At 40.2% G+C, this 15083-nt stretch overlaps 1 protein-coding gene across 4 annotated transcripts in view; it reads right to left on the bottom strand.

Annotated features, from left to right (window-relative positions):
* Positions 1-14355, bottom strand: part of LOC133508345 (neural cell adhesion molecule L1-like protein) — an 84021-nt gene extending 69666 nt beyond the window's left edge. Inside the window, exon 1 of one of the 4 annotated variants that reach the window (XM_061834251.1) lies at positions 14059-14355. The gene's annotated coding sequence lies outside the window, so the exon portion shown is untranslated. The remainder of the gene's footprint in view (positions 1-14058) is intronic. The other 3 variants (XM_061834260.1, XM_061834280.1, XM_061834269.1) reach the window with 3 other exon arrangements.
* Between the last annotated feature and the right edge of the window lie 728 nt (positions 14356-15083).

Below are 15083 nucleotides of genomic sequence, written 5' to 3'. Positions count from 1 at the left end.
ATTTTTTGCTCCTTTTGTTCGGAACACAGAGTGCACAGCACTTTGCCGAGAATGTCCACTTTTTTTATGTGTTCGGTTAGACATGTTGATACCGTTTTCGGTCCTATCTGCATGGTTCCACTTTTTTCAAGCCATGTCTGAAACAGGTTTTGATTCCAGCATCCTTGTCAATTGCCCTCGCTTGATCTTCATCCTTTTTTTCTAACACTTTCGCCATTGGAAAACTTTGAACACACCGTCGCTCAGTTCTAAGTCCTACGTGCCATTACTTGGCTAACTAACAAGTTACACTGTGATTTCTGAGAACCGAGAGCACATGTAAATGGCAATGGTGAAACTCGATTAACCACTAACACGATTGGATCGTTATACCGTATATCTCTGTTGTCCAATCGAGTAATCTGCCGCAAACAAGTTTTAATGTTTATGTCGCAAAATGCAAATATTTACACTACCGAGCATGTTAGAACAGCATATGATAGTCGTGCTTGTGCTAGCACGAAGCTGAACTTTTAGTTCGGAGCCCACCACCGAGAGGCAGGCGCACGATACCCTACCCCCTGAAATTTTCTCAACGGATTTGCGCTTATCTCGAGAATGGTCATTTTGGTCTGAAAAAGTCGGAAATCCGCCGATCGGCAGAAAATTCTCATCCCTGCCCATTGCTCGTGGATATGTTTCACCGAACAGAGAACGTCCACTATTTGGCATTTTGTGGCAGGTTTTTTTTTGTCAAAAATAATTACAAACAAATAAAAAAAAATAGCATAATGTACAATGTTCAAGCCTGTGCATTTGAGCCAGAATACACACAGGCGGAACTTGACATGTTGGAGGGGGGGGGCGTAGCACTGACGACGAACAATAATCCCATTATATGGACCGCGGAGATTTGTTTGATGCTTTTCTGAGGAGTTGGTTTAGATGCAGAGAACATACAGCAGGTGTGGCCAGACGTTTTTACTCCAAGATCTACTTTTCAAGCAGCCAGCCTCTTGCGATTGACCGGCGGCGGGTGGTGGTGGTGGTGGTGGGGCATCGCCGTAAATAGGATATGTCAGACCGTCACACCGTGTTGTGTGCTAAGAGCCAATAAAGCGAGTATAACAGCGATGCTCCGTGGTATTACTACTCCCACCATTGAGCAAATAATATTACTTCACATTGGAGGGTTTATTGTACATATGAATTTTGGGGAGAGTCTTCCTTTAAGGTTAATGTTATGTTGCCTCTTATATTTAAAATACAGAATTAGCTTTTTGTGCACTGTATTGTCTCTCATTTCATCCTCGATCAGGGTGTGGAAGGTGGAATTTTAACATTACACACCATCTCATCCTGCACGTTCTACTTTGGCTTCAAACCAGACAATCTCATCCAGTTTCATCACTTTTTCTTCTATTATTCACATACTCCAACATTTACTGCATCTTAAAGCAACAGAATTTATTTTTTTACTTTTGCCAGCATTATCGAGAGTAAACATAAGCAGCATGTCTAGCTCGTCTTTGCTCTACGTTGCCCAGACTGTGTTTCTCACTAAAGCACTGGTGGTGTGCGCTGTCATTATAAATCACATTAATGGGCTGCATAAGTACTGTGACATTTATAATTATGAGTGTACCCCTTTAAGAGCGGAGGGGGGTGGTGTAAGGTAAACAGGCAGGAGAGTGTGTGGCCAAACAGCAGGTCGTTGTTAGAGAAAGTTCTACGTGCTGCCGAAATGTTAAAAAAAAAAAGATGTCAGGCTGATGTCTTTTTTTTTTTGGCACACCATCTCGCGATCAACCAAAACTGACTTAATCGATCGTGATCGACAGATTGAGCACCCATGCTTTAGACCACAATTCTGCCACAAACTATGATCCCTAAAGCAGTAAAAACAAACAAACAAACAAACAAAACCCACCTCTTGGCCTATATGGCAGACTATTATTAAAATGAGCTTTAACAAAAACAGCCCTCTCTTAATTCCAGCTATTAGTTTAAACCTCTCAGTGTGGGGAGAATCAGCAAGTGTCGAGATGCCAATCATTTGCTCAGCGAAACGTGTTGACAAGCCTCGGGGGAGGAGACAGTAGCCTCATGCAAAAAGAGACTTTTGTAGTTTCTTTGCTCAATTATTTAGTTCTGGTTAGCAACAAAAGTTAAAAAGAAGTAATTGGACCACTCTCTACTTCAAACCAAGGGCAAATACAGTATCTACAACTGTGAGTGGTGGCCTGTACGCAGACACTGGATGGCTGAACTTGGAAAACCATAATGGATGTCACGTCATTGTTCACACGTAATCAGTAGGTAAAATGATCACCTTGCACATATTTTTAATTGGTCATACATTAAAAAAAAAATAAAAAATAACGTCCTATAATGCTATCTGGTGTTGGTGCTCTCTGATGCCGTTTTCAGATGGCTAAATACAGCTGGATAGACACTAAAAGGTAACGCTAATAAATGCTTTACTTTTTACCCTTTTATTTGTTTTTTTCAATCCATTAAATCAGACCAGTTTTGATGCTGTCTTACTCTTGGCAAGCTCTGCTGGGGACTTGTGTGTCTACTATCCAACAGAGGGAATGAGTACTCTATGTGCAAAGACAGCCAGAACATCACGGCCAAATTGTTTTCTCTCAGTGATAATAAAATGCTTTCTTATGATGAAGCCCAAATGGCACTGACAAACAAGTTCTTTTCCAGTGACATGGGATGAGTTTCAAAAAAGCTACCTGTAGAGCTCCTGATTCCACAGGATCCAGGAGCGCAACAAAACTGCAGTGATCCAAAGAGAAATCTGCAGGAGGTGACCGTATACAGAGTGAACTTTTACTTCATCGTCTGGCACTTGGTGCATTTCTGTCTCAAAGTCAGGATCTGTATTTTAAAAAAAGAAGCAATCCCAGCAGTGACACTATGGTTCAAAAAGTGTCCTGATGAATGGGTGTCAAGCCATTTGAAGAACCAGTATACGATGGGCATTCTCATGTTTATAAATGAGGAACTACTGGCAATAAAGGAAGGCTCTCCCCAAAATTCACATGTACAAAAAACCTTCCAATGTGAAGTAATATTATTAGTACATACATTTTGGACATTAATAGAAAAAAAAATTGAAAATAAAGAACGTTTCTGAAATCTAAGAAAAATCTGGATATGTGCCAGCTTTCACAGCCAGACCCGGAAGAAACGTGCTTGACCTCGCCCCTGACGTCGGTGGTGCTTAGTATTACAGACCATTCGTTCTGGCTAAGCCAAGATGCCGACGTGTTCTGCACCAAACTGCAACAAAATAGAGAAAATGCACCCAAATTTGTCCTTCTTTAACTTCCCGTGGTTAAAATTATTAGCCGCTTAACTATAGCCTCCTGTGCCAGTACTGTATTAACAGCAACATACTTTACGAGGTGGCATGGTGGCGCAGTTGTAAGGCGTTGGCTTCACAGCTATGAGGACCCGGGTTCAACCCCGGACCTCCCTGTGTGGAGTTTGCATGTTCTCCCCGTGTCTGCGTGTGTGTAACCTGCCTGCTACCCGTTGACAGTTAGGATAGGCTCCAGCACTCCCACGACCCTCGTGCGGCTAAGCGGCTAAGAAAATGGATGGATGGATATATATGTGTAATCACTTTCGGGAAGTCTAATTTTTTTTTGCATTTTACTGTATATTCCAGATATAAATAAACCATAAGATCAGGGGTGCTCAATGCGTTGAGTCTTGGTCAATCCCGGGACGGCATGCCAAAAAAAAACATCAGCCAATGTACTCTCTAAACTGTGCGCAGAGATATTCTGCATTGCGCACAAAAAAAAAAAATCCAATGCAAATTGAAAGTATAACATACAGCTATTCATTTTGTGGCATTTTGCAGGGTGATTCAATGAGTGAGGGATGACTGTTACATCCAATGGCACAATTCACATACGTAATGTAAAAAAAGAAGCCACTGGTTTGTCTGGGCAACGTAAAGCAAAGACGAGCTAGACATGCTGCTTATGTTTACTCTCAATAATGTTGGGAAAAGTAAAAAAAGGAATGCTGTTGATTTAAGATGCCATGAATGTAAGCGTATGTGAATAATAGAAGAAAAAGTGGTTAAACTGGACGAGATTTTCTCTTTTCGAGTGGGAAAGGTCTGGTATGAAGCCAAAGTAGAAAGTGCAGGATGAGATGGTGTGTAATTTAAAAAGTCCACCTTGGCACATCCTGATCCAGGATGAAAGCACAGACAATACAGTGCACAAAAAGCTAATTCTGTATTTTATACAGTATATATATATATATATATATATATATCACACACACACACACATACAAACACACACACACACACACCCGTCGTCGGCAGCTCACGAGAGGTTGAAAAGTAGATCTTGGTGTAAAAATGTCTTGGCACCCCTGCATTAGATAGTCCTACGCCGTACTGAGAAAATAAGCTCGCACCGCACTTTTGATAAACTTTGGACATAGTCCATAGCATTCATATAGCTCACATAGCATTCACATAGGATTCTAAGATCAAGTAAATTGATATGTAACACGTCATCGTCCAAACAAATAACTTCGTATCTCTCTGATGAAGTTATGCAGACATGTTAATCGTGATCCAAGTTAATTCCGATACGGTCCATTTTTTGTTCGATCTTTTCAAACTCATGACAACACTGGCATTCCGTCACAGTTGGCATTCGGTCACAAAGACAACACAAACACCAGTCTGTCGAAATGAGCCTGTCTGGATGATCTCCGAGGTCCATATTTTTCAACTGTTATGGTTTGTCATCAGTGTCACACCCCCTCTTCAACACGTCAAGTTCCGCCTGGGTGTATTCTGGCTCAAACGCATCGGCTTGAACATTATACAATACAATATTTTTGTTTTGTTTGTTTGTAATTATTTTTCACAAAAATTGGCCACAAAATGCCAGATAGTTGACGTTCTCTGTTCAGTGAAACGTGTCCACGAGCAATGGGGGTCAGAACAGGAAGCACTGCAGGCGTGGCAAACGCTGAGTGGCTGTCAATTTTCCAGCCGGGCTCATTGGAATGTCTGAGTGAGAGAGGAAATTCGATAATACTTATCCATTCCTCCCATTCCTATTAGTTTGGACAAATTGCTCCTTTAAAGTATATGACAACCAATGCAAACCATTGTCACGAGGTCTTTTAGTTGACTCTTAGATAAACTTGTCAGCATTAGACGTTGCTAACTCTCGAGGCTATGTCAGTGTGAAAGCTGAAACACATGAAGTGGGGTACACAAACACAGATAATTAGGCCAAAACATTTCCACCTCCTTACGACCAAATTCAGGAAAAGGCTCCATTCATGGGTATCTCCGAAAGTTTACCATGAGTTGTTATCCTGTGGTGTTGGGTGTTCTTTTTCCTCATTAATTAGCTTGGAAAAAAGTTAGGGATGCATGAACGTGAAATGTTAAATCTGTTCTATACTTCTGCTCACAAATAGTCAACACTGCGATCGTGTTGTAAAACAGAACGATAGTCAATTACAATTTGGAAGGACAAAAAGTGCACCCTGTTTTTGGACATAAATCGAGTAGCAACAAGGAGAAGAGCTTGCAAATGGAATGCAGGTCCACGACAAACTAATAGTTAGCCTGCCTTCTCGTGTGTTTTCTTCACCAATCTGTCTTCTTTATATTTTATGGCAGTTTCGGGGCGTCATGGAACCATGTCATGCTCCCTCTCAGTCTTGCTATTACGACATCTGTTTTTTTGTAAGAGACTGGCAAATTTCAATATCGATATTGTTGTGTGTGGTGTGCTGTGTTGGTCACCTTGACTGCACCACACACTATAAAGAACAATTAGAGCTCACAAGGTATGTTTCCCTTTGCCTGGTGAAGATGTTGAAAATAAGCATGTGTGTACCCTGCAAAAGTCATGCATTTGCTTTGGAAACACCAATGCCTTTTGTGCCATCTACGTATCCTTTTGACCACCAATGAACAAGCGTGCCAAAACAGAGTTAATGTCTACATGTAATTTACGAGCCACTTTGTCTATCACAACACTGAATCTCTTTACACCCACACATAATGTTGTCACTATGAGAGGGACATTCCAAGTTGCATGGGGTGGAGAGTGGGTGGAAGGCAGGCAATGCATTTAAGGCATCTATTTCCACTCTGAGATTGTTTTTTTTCTAAATGATGACCACGCCACCCACACTTCCCTAAAGAGACATATGACAGCCCTTGGTTCAGTTGCTCCAATTCAAACAGGGTGAAAAGTTATTTCTGCCCCCCGTGTGAGGCGCTGACTTTACTAAACAGTTGTCGGCTACGCCGGTCATCAACTTTGCCCCGGGTCGTCAGGAACCAGCAGGGCCGAGAGGCATAAAGCCAGATTCTGTGGCAACAAAAACACCGCTCGAGACATTTACTAAGCCTGGGTAGAAGAAATCCACACGCTGCATCGTAATCCTTCCTAGATCTATAAAGCAATTTTTTTTTTGCTTGCGAGACAGACAGAATGACGACCCAATCATCTTTCGACAGTGACCCCTCTATTTTAAACTGCTGTGTTAACTGTGGGGAATTCTCCTGTCAGTGACTCCTGCAAATATTTCACAAGCATTCCAGCTGAGAACTGTCCGTCCCCAGAGGAGCCCAATAAATTGCCCCACTAAATACGCCCACGAATGCACACATGCACACAAACACTTCTATTATTCTCCTGCCCGGTCATCTTTAGACATCTTGAAATTAGTCAACTGGGAGAAGGCTGGTAATTCCTGTGCATCTGATAATGGTGTGGAATGAAAGTGTTGGCGTACAATGACAGGAGACAAGAGCCTGGGAAAAAAGATGGCACTCCCACCTGGCCCTCTTCATCAAATCGTCATTAAAGATGGGATTCTCAACTGACGAAAGAAAAAAAGCAAAAGTGGGTTTGGGGTGGGTAGAATTGCAGATTCTTAATTAAATGAATTCATCATGAGAGTCTCATGTATTTTTTTTTTAAATCTGTTGTTAAAAAGGGACAGAGACCAGAGTGTCTTATACTGACTGAACTGTGGACCTTTACAAGTTGCAGTTTTGATATTTTAGGCATTACTTGTTCTTCTCCATCTTGGGTTTTAATACAAAGCTATCAATGAAAGCTTAATGTCAAATTTATTTGGGTGATTTTGTGAAATTTAGATTAAAGTGAAATGCTCTGAAATGCACTTTACACATGAATAACATTTGTGTGTGTGAGAGAGATTTTTAAAAGACAACAAATATTTACTTGATTTCACTGCTATGAAAATGGGTTGTACTTGAAAAAATATGGTTGCCCGCGAAAACCAGTTAAACATTGTGGATTGAAATTGCAATATTTTCATTTATAAGAGCTCATTCAAACAGATGCATGTAACCTGAATACTGATTGCATAAAAAAAAAATGTAAACACACAAATGTGAATACGTAGAGTGTTTCTGACAGCTGTTCATTCCTTTGATGAAGAAGTAAAAATATTGATGTACAAAGAATTTTCAGATTTTTTTTTTTAAATCAAACAGTTGAAAATGTTAATCCACATAAATCATTTCATCAAGACCAATATCTGATTATCATCTCCCGGCCCTGCAGTACTGCAAACTCAATCCATGTTTTGTTTTTTGTTTTCCAGTAGTTGGAGCACGAGCCATCCATCTTCTGTATCACTTAACTTCACTCGGGTCGCGGGCGTGCTGTTGCCAGCCAATCACAGGGTATGGGTACGACCATTGGCACTCACACCTATGGGCACGAGGGTTTAAAGTCTACAACTAACGTTACGAAACATGTTTTTGGGACGTGAGGTGGAAACCAGAGTACGTACTGGGAAAAAACCCACGCAGGCACAGGATGAACATGCAAACTCCACATAGGCGGTGCTGAATTTGAACCCTGATCCTGTCATTCCAGGACTAATGAGTGAGTTTTGAAGCAATATAGCGTCATCCACTTTAGCAACTTTATGCCCGTCAACTAAATGCAAATAACATAGTGGAATAAATCCCTTCAAATGGAATGGAACAATTCAACCAACTTAGTGACAGAAGCCCTGTTACAATAGAAATAAAAAGTCTTAACACCCCTTATTAAATAACAGGTTCTTGTGATGTAAAAATAAACAGACCAAAATATATATATTTTTTTAAATGCACATTAGTGTGACCTATAACCCGAGTGACTTTAAAAGACTTTTAAAAAGTCTTTTTGAAGTGGATGTAAAAATAATAGCGAATGTGGTTGTACAGGTGTGCACATGCTCTTATATCTGGGATATAAGAATTAAGCAGTCACAATCAAGCTAGTGTTACATAGGAGTCTACACATACCTGGCATAATTGAATGTGCTTCTCAATAACCCCAAATCGGTTTCAGCTGTTCTAGTAGACTTTTCCCAACATTTCTTTTTGCTTTCCAGCATAAGCCAGAAAGTTTTTTTCCTAACACTGACTGCAATCTGGAACAGTTTGTAATTCCTTCCACCTTGACCCAGAGCCGTAATTCCTGCTGTGGAAACACAGCCATGAAGCATGATGCTGACATTGCCATGCATTAGTGCAGATATGTAGAGCAGTCTACTGTTTGTGTTCAAACATATCTTTTGGAATTACGGCCGAAATGTCCAACCTTGGTTTTCTCAGACCACAGCACATTTTCGCACAGTCATCTAAGAGATTTCAAGAATGTTTCTTTTTTCTTTGTAAGATACGGCATTCATCTTGCCTTCGTATCCCACAGCCCAGACTTATGAAGAAGATGTGAGATTGTCATCACATGTCCTAAACAGGACTCTGATGCTGGGGAAGTTCTCAGCAGACTTGCATGGCTTGTGGTGTAAAATGTGACTACAAAAATGTATTTTTCTTTATCTTAGTTTTACATCACAAAAACCTGGCACTTTTTATTGCCACGAGAGATGCGATCAAAGCATCTGAAGGCTGCCATTTTCTTTCATGTGTTTTATATTCCTTCAGTCGGAGGCAGCTTTAATAATCTTGTTGACGATTATGCAATTGGCAGCCGTGGAGCTTCCCAGCACATCGCTGATTAAGAGGCTGAGAATGTCAACCCCTGCCGATAAAGGATCTTATCCCTCTTGTGGATTGCAATGCTTAGATGCTACGCCTGGCAGCAAAATAATACTGTATTTGATCTCTTTTCAAACACATTCACAGCCACAAAAAAAAGTACAGTATGCCTAGTCTTGTGTACTGTATAGCGAGGCAGCAACAAGTCATTGCTTTGTCATTGCTTTGCAACTTATAAATAAGTCTCGAGTCTTTGCCCTCATGTCTCGGGTCAAGTCCCAAGTCGACATATGCGAGTACCAGGTCAAGTAGCAAGTCGTCCAATTTGAGTTTCAAGTCCTTTCAACTCATTTTATAAAACAAAAAGATATATTTTAATATATGTAACATCTATATGTAACCAATAGGTATTTATCTCCATTTACTGTATATATTTATCTTAAAATCCAGATTTATTTATCTAAACAAATTTGATGAGTGCATTTAACCTTAGTAAGATTGTTTGTTTTCGTCTTCAATGCAATTCATGGTGGAAGGGGGTTTTTTTGCTCCCTTCAAAACTGATCGATACCACATTTTCAGTTACTGTATGAAAATGCTTTGCTGTAACTCATGTCTTCCTGCTTTATTTCTGAAATGATATTTGAAAAAAGCTTTCACAAATAAGAATTGGCATCCAGTAGTGCTGCAATTAGTAATCAAGTATTCTACTGACAACTCTGTTGAAATAATGAAGTCCAGCCAGCCATTTTATACGACGCTTATTCTCACTAGCACCGCGGGCGTGCTGGAACCCATCCCAGCTAACTGCAGGTAGGAAGCGGGCTACACCCTGAACTGATTGCCAGGCAATTGCAAGGTGCATAAAGCATAAACAAACAACCATTCCCACTTGCATTCACACCTATGGGCAATTTAGAGTCTCCAATTATTACATGTTTTTAGGATGTGGGAGGAAACTAGAGTGCAGGGAGAAAACTCATCCAGGCACGGGGAGAACATGCAAACTCTATGCAGGCAAGGCCAGATTTGAAACGGGGTCCTCTGAACTGTGTGGCGGATATATTACATTTGTGCATAAAGTAGGAAAATGCATTTTCTTATTTACCAACATTTCTAGTGAGGCAATTTCAAGCATCAATACAGATATTTCTGTTTAAACATGGCATTTCCTGAATATCAAACGCAATAAAGTATTCATTAAATAAAAGTGGAACACAAGTTTGTCATCTTGTTATAAAGGGACAATTTTATCCAAGTGTGGTAGTTGGAACGCTCTGGGATACTGAAAAAATGTTACATCAAAAAGGTGCGAAGAAAATGACATGAAGAAGAATGTTGTAAAAAGTGAATAGAAAAGAAATAAAATACAGTACATAGTGATTTTTGAGAACACTACATAGATTTAATGTAATGTCGAGGAAGGTCAGACAGTGCACAGCTGGCCCACCCTGTAACTATTTGTGTGGTGCCTCACAAATCTGGCTGCTAAAACAAGCATACACAATGTAATGTGGAGTTGGTCTTTTTGCAATAATTGTCTTTATTGTTACAGCAAATGTTCTTGTTTTGGTGTTTAGTTGTTTGTAAACAGTGGTTCTTGGAATGTACAGCTTATTTAGCTGTCACGTTGTTGATTCATATTGTAGTGAAGGTGTTTTTCCTTTGGTTTGTTCTTTAAATAACATTACTTTCAGTCGTGTGTGAAAGAAGAAACTCTTAGTCAATTTTCTCAACAATGTTCTCAACAGGATGGTAAATGTTCTATAATAAGAACTAACTTAGCAATGATGATGTGGGACACATCAACCTAATTAATAGTCATTAAGACCTTGAGTATTTTGTGGTCATCATATTTTTCTGTAGAAAAGTTGCACTTATAGCTATCGTAATAGAAAGCGAGAAAGTGTTGTTGTTTTTTAGCTGCTTTGGTCAAAGTAACAAGTCTTTTCAAGTCGATGAGTTCAACTCCAAGTGAAGTCGTGAGTCATTGTTATTCAAGTCCAAGTGGAATTGCAAGTCCTAATCATAGATGTATTCTGTAGGACTAGATGTTAATATTCATCTACTCATGCATATTTTATGCTCTGTGGGATGTTCAATTAAGTGATGGCACCCTATGGGTTATCAAGTGGACTTCCTCCCGTCATCAAGTGTTTGTTAAATTGTGTCTAAAGTCATTGAATTCATATCTTGAGTCTCAAGTTCAAGTTGTGCTACGAGTCTACAGCTCTGCTGTATAGTATACACGAAACAAGACACAAGTTTCTTTTTTAAACTAGGACAGTAAAGCGTGCATAGAGCCATACTCCTGCAGTGTCCAATCATGCAATCACAGAATCAATGATCTCCTCTTGTTCTTATAAATAGGTGGAAGCCGACGTGTAGCAACATGTGCTGTATGTACTAATCTTATATTGGGTGAGCAGTCTCATACAATCCTGAAAAAAAACCCATCCAATAGCGTGTTTTACAGGAACAAAGTGACAGTTTTATGATCTGGGTGATATGAGCAGCCACCCTGGGTGGCATTCAATTGGGCGTGGCACTCTTGATCAGCAAACCTACTATTTTCTGCCTTTCGTCGTTGTTGGGACACACCCTCACAGCCTGCTGGTCTAATCAGTATTGGTATTAGTAATATAGTATATTGCAATATATATTGTATACCATCGTATGATTCATCACTTTCAACTGCACCCTTTGCACAATTCCCATTGGACTGGTCTATAACGGTGAACCGCAATTGTCTTTGAACCCCAGCCCTCAGAACTGTGAGGCCAACGCTCTGCAGCCGCTCCACTGTGCTCCCCTATTGTTACTTGTTGGTAAAAAAATGTGAGCTGAATTTTAAAAGGAATGAAAATTCACATCCAAATAATTAAGCCTTATAAACTTCTCCCACAACACTTACGGCCATGCTACCCTGAGAACGCCCAATCTCGTCACATCTCAGAAGCTAAGCGGGTTTGTCCCTGGTTAGTACTTGAATGGGAGACCGCCTGGGAGTGCCACGTGCTGGAAGCTTCTCTCCCCAGCTAAATGCAGAAGGGTTGCATCAGGAAGGGCTTCCAGGGTAAAACTGTGCCAAACAAATATGCATTCATTTAAGATGACACGGTGTGGCAACCCCTCACGGGACAAGCCAAAAGGAAACGAAGAAGAAACTTCTGCCACAATGGTCCAATAGATGGGTAAAAAATTCTGATGAAATTGTTACTGCTGGATCTAAATATCCGAGAGTTGCTGAATATGAAACACGCTCACACCCCAGAAGGTGATATATCTGAAAGTGTACGCATAACAACATGCACTTGGGATTTAAACACAATAAAACATCTTCCAAACTAATCATCTCACACACTTTAGTACAAGATACAGCATATGAGCTTGCTCATAAAAAAATGTATTTTCTCATGTGAATAAGTTGAAGCTATATTCCACTTAGGGTCTTAAACGGGCTTTGTGGTTACATTATTCAGCTAATACTGTAAATGCATTGGGGGGGCACCCCTGTCTTTGAAATATTGATGACTTTTTTCAGGACAGCAAGAATTAAAGAATGAAGGAAATTATCCAATTTCAAATATGAACTAAACTTTATGATTATTAGATCATTTTCGTAGTCATGAAATAGTTTTCCATGCTAGTAGTCGAAAAATCAGACAAAAGCAGAAAAGGCTCTTTGGATTTACTAGAAAAAAGAATGTTTGCCATCACAAACAGTGCAAGTCTATTAGCAAAAACATGCAATGTTTAGAATGTCGTACACTTTGCCATCATAAGAAAACCCAGAGAAGACACCTTAGATCACGAGACACCAGATCAATCAAAAATTTAACCATTTGCAGCGAATATGGAAATACAATGTTGCTTATTGATATGTATTTGGCCGATATATACGGCCGAGTTTTTTCATTTGGCTTTTAGTGGCCTATTCTGCCAGGACAAATAGGGCCCCCCACATCCAGCACGTCTGAAACCTGAGTTAGGAGAAGTGTTACGGAAATGGATGAAAGGATGGATGTTGGTGTGACTACTAAGCACGCAGAAGTGGTCTCGTGATCATCTATAAATGACTACACAGCTTTTCATGTCAGTCGTTCTCGGACATATTACAATTACCACGTAAGACATTCTTTGATTCTCCAATTACTAACACAAATACATCATTAAAATAGTTGTGTAGTATGCCGCGATGTTCATCAAAGTGAGATAGAATTACAAGAAAAAAAATGTATTTACATAATGAATACGAAATTGATGACACAAATTAATGAAGTTAATTAATTCAATAATAATCAATTCAAGGCAGCATAGTGGGCAACTGGTTAGAGTGTTGGCCTCATAATTCTGAGGACGGGAGTTCAAATCCTGGCCCCACCCGTGTGAACTTTGCATGTTCTCCCCGTGTCTACATGGGTTTCTTCCCACATCCCAAAAACATGCATTAATTGGAGACTCCAAGTTCTCCTTAGGTGTGATTGTCGTGTATCTCAGTGTGCCCTGCGATTGGCTGGCAACCAGTTCAGGGTGTACCCTGCCTCCTGCCCTTTGACAGTTGAGATTGGCTCCAGCCATCCCGCGACCCTTGTGAGGATAAGCTGCTAACAAAATGGATGGATGGATGGATGGATGGATGGATGATCAGTTCAAATGTATTGCATATATAAGCTGAATAAAAACAAAATGGTAAAAGATTAAATGCATATTACTGTATGGTCCCTAGAAGTAAAATACAACTGAACTGTTCTTAACAAGTTTTACACAATTAAAAAGAAACTTTAAGCCACTGTATTACTATGATGGACAGTTTGAGCCTTTAATTCAGTAATTATTTGTCATATAACAAGAGGAAGTCAGCATGTACAATAACTAGTGGTACTGGTGCAAGACTTTGAGAATCACTGCTCAATGTGCCAGAGCAAAAATGCACAACCGTTTTTTTTTTTTTTTTATCTCCCAAAACCAAACAAAAAGTTTCAGCAGTTTCCTATTCAGTAAGCAGGCCGATGACAAATGTTTCCTACCTATTTAGATTCCCTCAGGAGAGTTGAAAATATGAGCCACGGTCTGTCCCAGCTATCCTATCATCACATTCCTGGCAGGATTTTTTTTTTTGTCTAGTTTTTTTTTTTTTTCACAGGCAGCCAACGACGTCTTTGAAGGAGTCCGTCGCCTACTCCAACTGTACCTCCTGTCTCAACAAAGTCATTCTTCTATTTTGAAAGTAAAAGAGGTACGCAATACCGTGCACACACACCAGAAGACTCTGTGTGTGAGTGTATGTAGGTGTGTGTGTTTGTGTGTTTCAGACGCCGTTGCCATTAGAAGCACGCACCCGTATGCTTAAGGGAAATATTTCACTCCACATGTTTGTACGTGCGCACTCTCACTGTCAGTCCCCATTCATAAAATAATCAGTCGTAATTAATGAGCACTTTCACTCCGTACCGTATTACCGTATTTTTCGAAATCTATAAGGCGGAGGTTTTTTTTCTTAGTTCGGCTGGGGGTCTGACTTATACTCCAGAGCAATTTATATATGAAATTATTAATACATTATTATATCCATAAGCGTTGGCCTCACAGTTCTGAGGACTCGGGTTCAATCCCAGCCCTCTCTGTGTGAAGTATGCATGTTCTCCCCGTTCTTGCGTGGGTTTTCTTCGGACACTTTGGTTGCCCCCCACAACCCAAAACATTCAACATTAATTGGACACTAAAGTGTGATTGTGAGTGCGACTGTTTTTCTTGATGTGCCCTGTGAATGGGTGTCAACCAGTTCAGGGTGTACCCCACCTCCTTCCTAGGCTTCAGCACTCCCACGACCCTTGTGAGGATAAGCGGCTCAGAAAATGGTCATTATCCATTTTCTGAGCCCCTTATCCATTGTTTTCACACTGACATACACAAGAGGGCGCACTAGGCATGTGTATTTGTGTCTTCTCCTTCTGTACCTATCATTTCAACATTAGCGGTAACTTATAACAACAACTGAGAATGACTGAACAGAAATGGCATTCAAAAGAAAATCATATTCTGCAGATTACAA

This window comes from Syngnathoides biaculeatus, chromosome 2 (genome assembly GCF_019802595.1).
Source record: "Syngnathoides biaculeatus isolate LvHL_M chromosome 2, ASM1980259v1, whole genome shotgun sequence".
NCBI lineage: Eukaryota > Metazoa > Chordata > Actinopteri > Syngnathiformes > Syngnathidae > Syngnathoides > Syngnathoides biaculeatus.
The sequence above is the reverse complement of the archived record's forward strand: the minus strand, read 5'-3'. Positions and strand labels throughout refer to the sequence as shown.